This window comes from Lissotriton helveticus, chromosome 9 (genome assembly GCF_964261635.1).
Source record: "Lissotriton helveticus chromosome 9, aLisHel1.1, whole genome shotgun sequence".
In the NCBI taxonomy this organism is placed as follows: domain Eukaryota; kingdom Metazoa; phylum Chordata; class Amphibia; order Caudata; family Salamandridae; genus Lissotriton; species Lissotriton helveticus.
The window spans coordinates 1122636722-1122642173 of record NC_136070.1 but is presented as its reverse complement, the minus strand read 5'-3'; the positions used below and the strand labels follow the sequence as shown (position 1 = coordinate 1122642173).

Here is a 5452-nt window from a genome sequence, read left to right as displayed (position 1 = left end):
GGACATGGTCTGCCTGTAAATAAAATCAGCAGGGTCCTGCTGTACTCCCCTCTTTTTCCATATCTCTTTCTCTTGTGGTGGTGCACTTTCTTGTATCTCTCTGAGATGCAATTGGGAAATGAAATCGTATTGTTGTGTGTCATCAAGTGGGCAGGAAGCATTTGGATCAATAGGGGTGGTGTTTGTGTCGTTGTTGTTCTCTGTGTGTGTTGTCAAGGGTACACTGTCTTCATTTGTCTTTGTCAGTTCTGTTGGTGTTCTAGCTTGGGCAAGTAAAATTGGGGTGTTGTGCGGGTCATGCTCAGTGAAAGGTAGGGGGGGTCTGGCTGCAGCTTTGGCTGCCCAGTCTGCCAGAGCGTTGCCTCTGGACACAAAGTCTTGTCCATTCGTGTGGGCAGCACATTTGACAACGGCTACCTCTGTTGGAAGTGTCAGGGCTTCTATTAGTTCTTCCAACAATAGTTTGTGACATACCGGTGTTCCATCTGATTTGAGGAATCCGCGCCTTTTCCAGCGCAAGATGCTCGAGTGTGTTGTTGTTGTGACATATGCAGAGTCTGAGTATACAGTGATGCGGTCACCAGCCCCGTTGTTTAAAGCGGCAATTAGTGCCACTAATTCAGCGGCTTGGGCGGAGTAGTGCGATGGCAATGTAATTTGTTGTACAATGTCTAGGGAGTCAGAGGACTCATGCTGCTGAGCCCTAACCACTGCGGCTCCTGTGTATCTGATCCCTGTTTCTTGGTCTATTGTGGAGGACCCATCTACAAAATATACAGTGCTGTTTGGCAGAGGGTCCTCTTTTGCTGCTCCTGACTCATCGGGACAATATGTGGCACAGTCATGGGTGTCATCATCGGATGCGGCAATGGGATGGGCAAAGAATGTGGCTGGGTTGACTGTGTGACATTTGACAACCTTCAGGGTGGGCAATGACAGTATGACTTCATAACCTGACACTCTTTGTGTTGTCAATGTTGTTTTGGCTTTCTGAATTATGGCAAAGACAGCGTGCTCAGTGTACAGTGTCAACGGGGATCCCATGACAATGGGTGTGCTTTTATCCACTGCAAAGGCTGCCGCAGCAAGAGCTTGCTCGCAGGGGTAATGACCTTTCATGACTGAATCTAGCATTCCGCTGAAGTAAGCAAGGGGCTTGTGGCCCATTGGGTATTTCTGGGTGAGGACGGCAGTCATGACCTGGCCATTGCAGTGGGTAAACAGGTAGAATTCTTTTGTGTAGTCAGGTGTGCCTAACACTGGTGCGTTTGTTATTTCATCTTTGAGTTGTTTAAAGGATGCTGCCATTTCAGGGGTCCAGTCTATTTTGTTGCGTCTGTCTTTGGCTTCTTTAACTGCTTTCAACAGAGGGGCAGTTATTGTGGAAAAATCAAAGACCCACTGGCGGACATAGTTCACTAATCCTAGGAACTTTTGCATGTCTTTGACAGTTTGGGGCTCTGATGTCCCTTTGATGGCTTCAACTCTGTCTGGCGTGACCCGTCTCCCTGATGCTGATATTAACTGACCGAGGTATTGTACTTCTGTTTGGCAGTACTGAAGTTTGTTTTTGTCCACCTTGTAGCCTCTGTGAGCTAGTGTGGTGAGCAGAGAGACTGTATCAGTTCTGCACTGGGATTCTGTAGTGCTGCAGAGCAAAATATCATCGACATACTGCAGTAAGGTACTGTGACATTGGAAGTTCGATAAGTCCTCTTTGACAACGCGGTTGAACACGCTCGGGGACTCACAGTATCCCTGAGGCAAACGCCTGTAAGTCATTTGCACCCCGCCGAATACGAAAGCCAATAGGTACTGACTGTCTGGGTGGAGGGGGACGCTGAAAAATGCATTTTTCAGGTCGATCACCGAAAAGTATTGTGCATTCGGGGGAACATTGGTGAGGATGACGGAAGGGTCTGGGACAATGGGAAACTCTGGTACCACTATGTTGTTGATTGGGCGCAAATCATGAATTAAACGCCACTGATTGGTTTTGCCCTTGCGCACCGGAAAAAGACAGGTGTTAACTGGAGATACACATGGGTATATGACTCCTTGATCTAGCAGGGCTTGTATTGTTGGGGCAATGCCTTCCTCTGCTTCCTTGGAAAGTGGGTACTGTTTTATTCTGGGTAGGATCGCGCCTTGTTTCAGAGTTATCTTAAATGGAGTGGCAGAACGGATGAGGCCCACGTCATTAGGACCGGTGGTCCACAGGTGTGGCGGGACTTGGGCTAAGTCAGCTTCACGCACTGAGTCATATTTCTGCGGGGCAGTGGGTGTTCTTTTTTCCACTGTCGCTGACAGGGGTACCTCATACTTGTAGACAATCTCTGTTATTGGATAGTTATCAGGATCACCAAAGAGCTGTTCATCTGAAATGTCCCTCACTTGGTGTCCGGGCTCAATGAAAATCACACAGGCCCATGAGCGCATATTGGCATCTCCTGCTATGAATACCCCGTATGTAGGTGTAATGTGGAGAGCCCGTATGCCTAGGATCATGCTGTTGTCCCATATCTGAAAGTGCTGGGACTCCGGGCGAAAGAGAAATTCCTTGGGGAGCTGGACAGTGCGCTGGTGTAGTTCGGGTGTGTTGGCTACAATGATGTGTACCGCAGTGGAGAATGCTTGTTCGTCCACAGGGCGAGCCCTCATTTGATCTGTCAGGGAAGATTGAGCAGTGAGTGCCATCATTCTTGCTAAGGGTGTGCCAGGTATAGAGCAAACCATTGTTCCGTTCTCATGGAAGTGAATGGTCATGTTCAGTTTAGCCATTAGGTCTCTCCCTAGAAGGTTGACAGGAGAGTGTGGTGAATAAAGCAGTTGTTGCTCTAGCACCCGGTCTCCTATTTGTAGGGGTACTGGCTTTGTAAAGGGGACCCTTGCTATTGCCCCAGAGAATCCCTGTGTGTCCGCTACTTGATCAGAAATAGGCAGGTGTCCGCCTGTAATGCAGGAGTACGTGGCGCCTGTGTCAATGAGGAAGCTATATGTTTTGTTATTTATCGTGACCAGGACGGTGGGGTCATCTTCACCGCTCATGATGCATGATAAAACTGGGCACACAAGAGTTGTCTGTGGGCTGTCCTAGCGTGAGTATTGCTGGATGGTGCCTTGTGCAAATGGGTTATTGGAAGTGACTACCACACCACCTGGTGGTGGGGCAGCTTGGGCTTGGGGCATCATTTGGTATGAGGGTGACTGTTGCTGCAGTTGCACGGGACCTTGCATCATTGTGGATTGCTGTTGAGCTTGGGTCATTACAGGTGTCTGGAGCTGTGCTAGCTGCATGTTCTGCTGTGGTGCTTGTTGGGCATAAGTGTACACCATCTGGGGTGCCTGAGCATACATTTGTTGTTGTGGTTGGAACTGCAGGGGTGCTTGCTGGGCGGGACCCATACCTTGTTGGCCTTGGTCTCGAATCCTAGAGCGACACTCTCTTAGCAGGTGCCCCACTTTGTGACAATAGAAGCATGTACGTTGGCCTGACTGTAGTTGGGCCCTTTGCTGTCCGTTGCCCCTTCCCTGCATCCCTGTATTTCTATTGTTGTTGTAATACTGATGTTGGTCATTACTGTAGGCAGGTTGTGGTGCTAGATACTGCACCGGGGGCTGCTGTTGGACGTACTGCACTGTGGGCTGTTGCTGGGCTTGCACATACTGTACTGTCTGTTGTGGCGGAGTCTGCACATACTGTATGGCTGGCTGTGGTGAAGTCTGTACGTACTGTATGGCTGGTTGTGTTTGTGGCGGCTGTGCCTGTGTATATTGTACGGCAGGCTGCTGCACTTGCTGGGGAGTGGGCTGGGTACTGTTGGCGAGCACATTTCGAGCTTCCTGTGGAAAGGTGGCGACAGCTGTCATTTGGCTGACTGGTGCCGCCAGCATGAGATTGTCCACTGTATCCTTTTTCCTATTAAGCTTCTGCTGTACTAGCTTTGCAGCTGCATTTTCAATGGCTAGTTGTCTACTTTTTTCCTGTTCTATTTTCTTTTTGCAGAAATGTATGATGTGGTCCTGTATCTCAGGCCATGGTTTTGCTTCCATGGCTACTACCCCATCTAATTTCTCCTGCACGTCGTCTGGCAGTCCCCTCTTCACCATGTGGTAAAAGAGCCTGCTGTTCCCTCCGGTTGTATTCCAGGAGTCACCTAGCTCTTGATGCCATTTTTCTTTCATTCTAGAAATGAAATTGATAGGGTCCTCATTTGTTTGCATGGTCAGAGACATGAGAGACCCGATATCGGGAACATCGGGGTATTTTAATTTCAACTTAGTCCAGACTGCCGCCCTTATTTTATCAAATGGTTCCCCATCATATTTTGTCTCGTTCATTGTTATTAGTCCCCTACTGATACTTGTGAAAATTTCTTCAGCTTCCCCTCCCATGATGGATATAAGCAAACTTTTCATGTCTCCAATCCCTGGTTTGGTGCCTGTGGTATTCTTCTCTAAGGCCACTATCCATTTGCTGGCACCCTCTGTGAGGGGTGGAAGGTTCTTTTTAATGGCTTCCTTCTCTGTATAGGACCAGCAGTTATATATGGCGGGGGCCCCTGGAGTTTTGTATATTAGCGGCATCTGGCGGCTAATCCCTACACCTGGATACTTCGGTCTTGTGGTGTCATACCTTATGGCATATTTCTGCCAAATGTCGAGACTGGCTCGCATATAGTCGTAGTCCCAGTCTTCATCCCCTACACCCTCCAGGATACATTCTACAGCTGTGGCCATATGCTGTGGTTCGAAAGACCCTTCCCTCGGCCAGGGGATCATCTGCGGGGCCAGGGACTCTGTCCAGCCGGCCAGGTTGTCTGTGAAGGGGATGACAGCGAAGTCTGAATTCTCACCTATCTCCACTATTTGGTTGGGGGTAAGGTCCTTGTCCCTCAGGGCGCAAGGCCTGCTAAGGAACATGCCATTGCCTGTTCTAGCTCGAGTTTTTCGCATGGACGCAGTGCCAGTGACTTGGTATTTGATGGGAGCGTCATTGCCCGAGGCATCGTATGCGATGTCCTCTGGTCGTCCGTGTGTTCCTAATACTGCAAGTCTTTGTACCTCTGTTTTTCTCTTTTTCTTGGCCCCACCCACACCTCCCGAGTTTTGGAAGTCCTGATGTTGGTAGAATGGGTTTGCTGATGTGTTTGCTCCACTTATGGCGTGTGGCTGGCTGGAGGAATTTGTTATGGCTGTGGCGGATGGTGGGGCAAACGGGTCGACTACAGGTGCGGGACGCCGTGGGGGTATGTCTGGGGGTGTGGGCTGGAGCTGAGCTGTTCCAGCTGTTGTATGTGTATTGTCGGGTGTAGCTGTCTGGCGACAAAGGGAGGGGGACCTATGGTAGTTCACTTCCGGCCGCCCCTCATAATCTCTTATGTCCAGGGAGGGATCCGCACTTGGCAAAGGTATGAATGGGAGAAGGGCCGTCTGCTGTGAACTGTTGCCT

The 5452-nt window shown here is 49.6% G+C and overlaps 1 pseudogene; it reads right to left on the bottom strand.

The window, feature by feature from the left end:
- Positions 1-242: 242 nt before the first annotated feature.
- Positions 243-1197, bottom strand: LOC144783379 (uncharacterized; annotated as a pseudogene).
- Positions 1198-5452: the final 4255 nt, after the last annotated feature.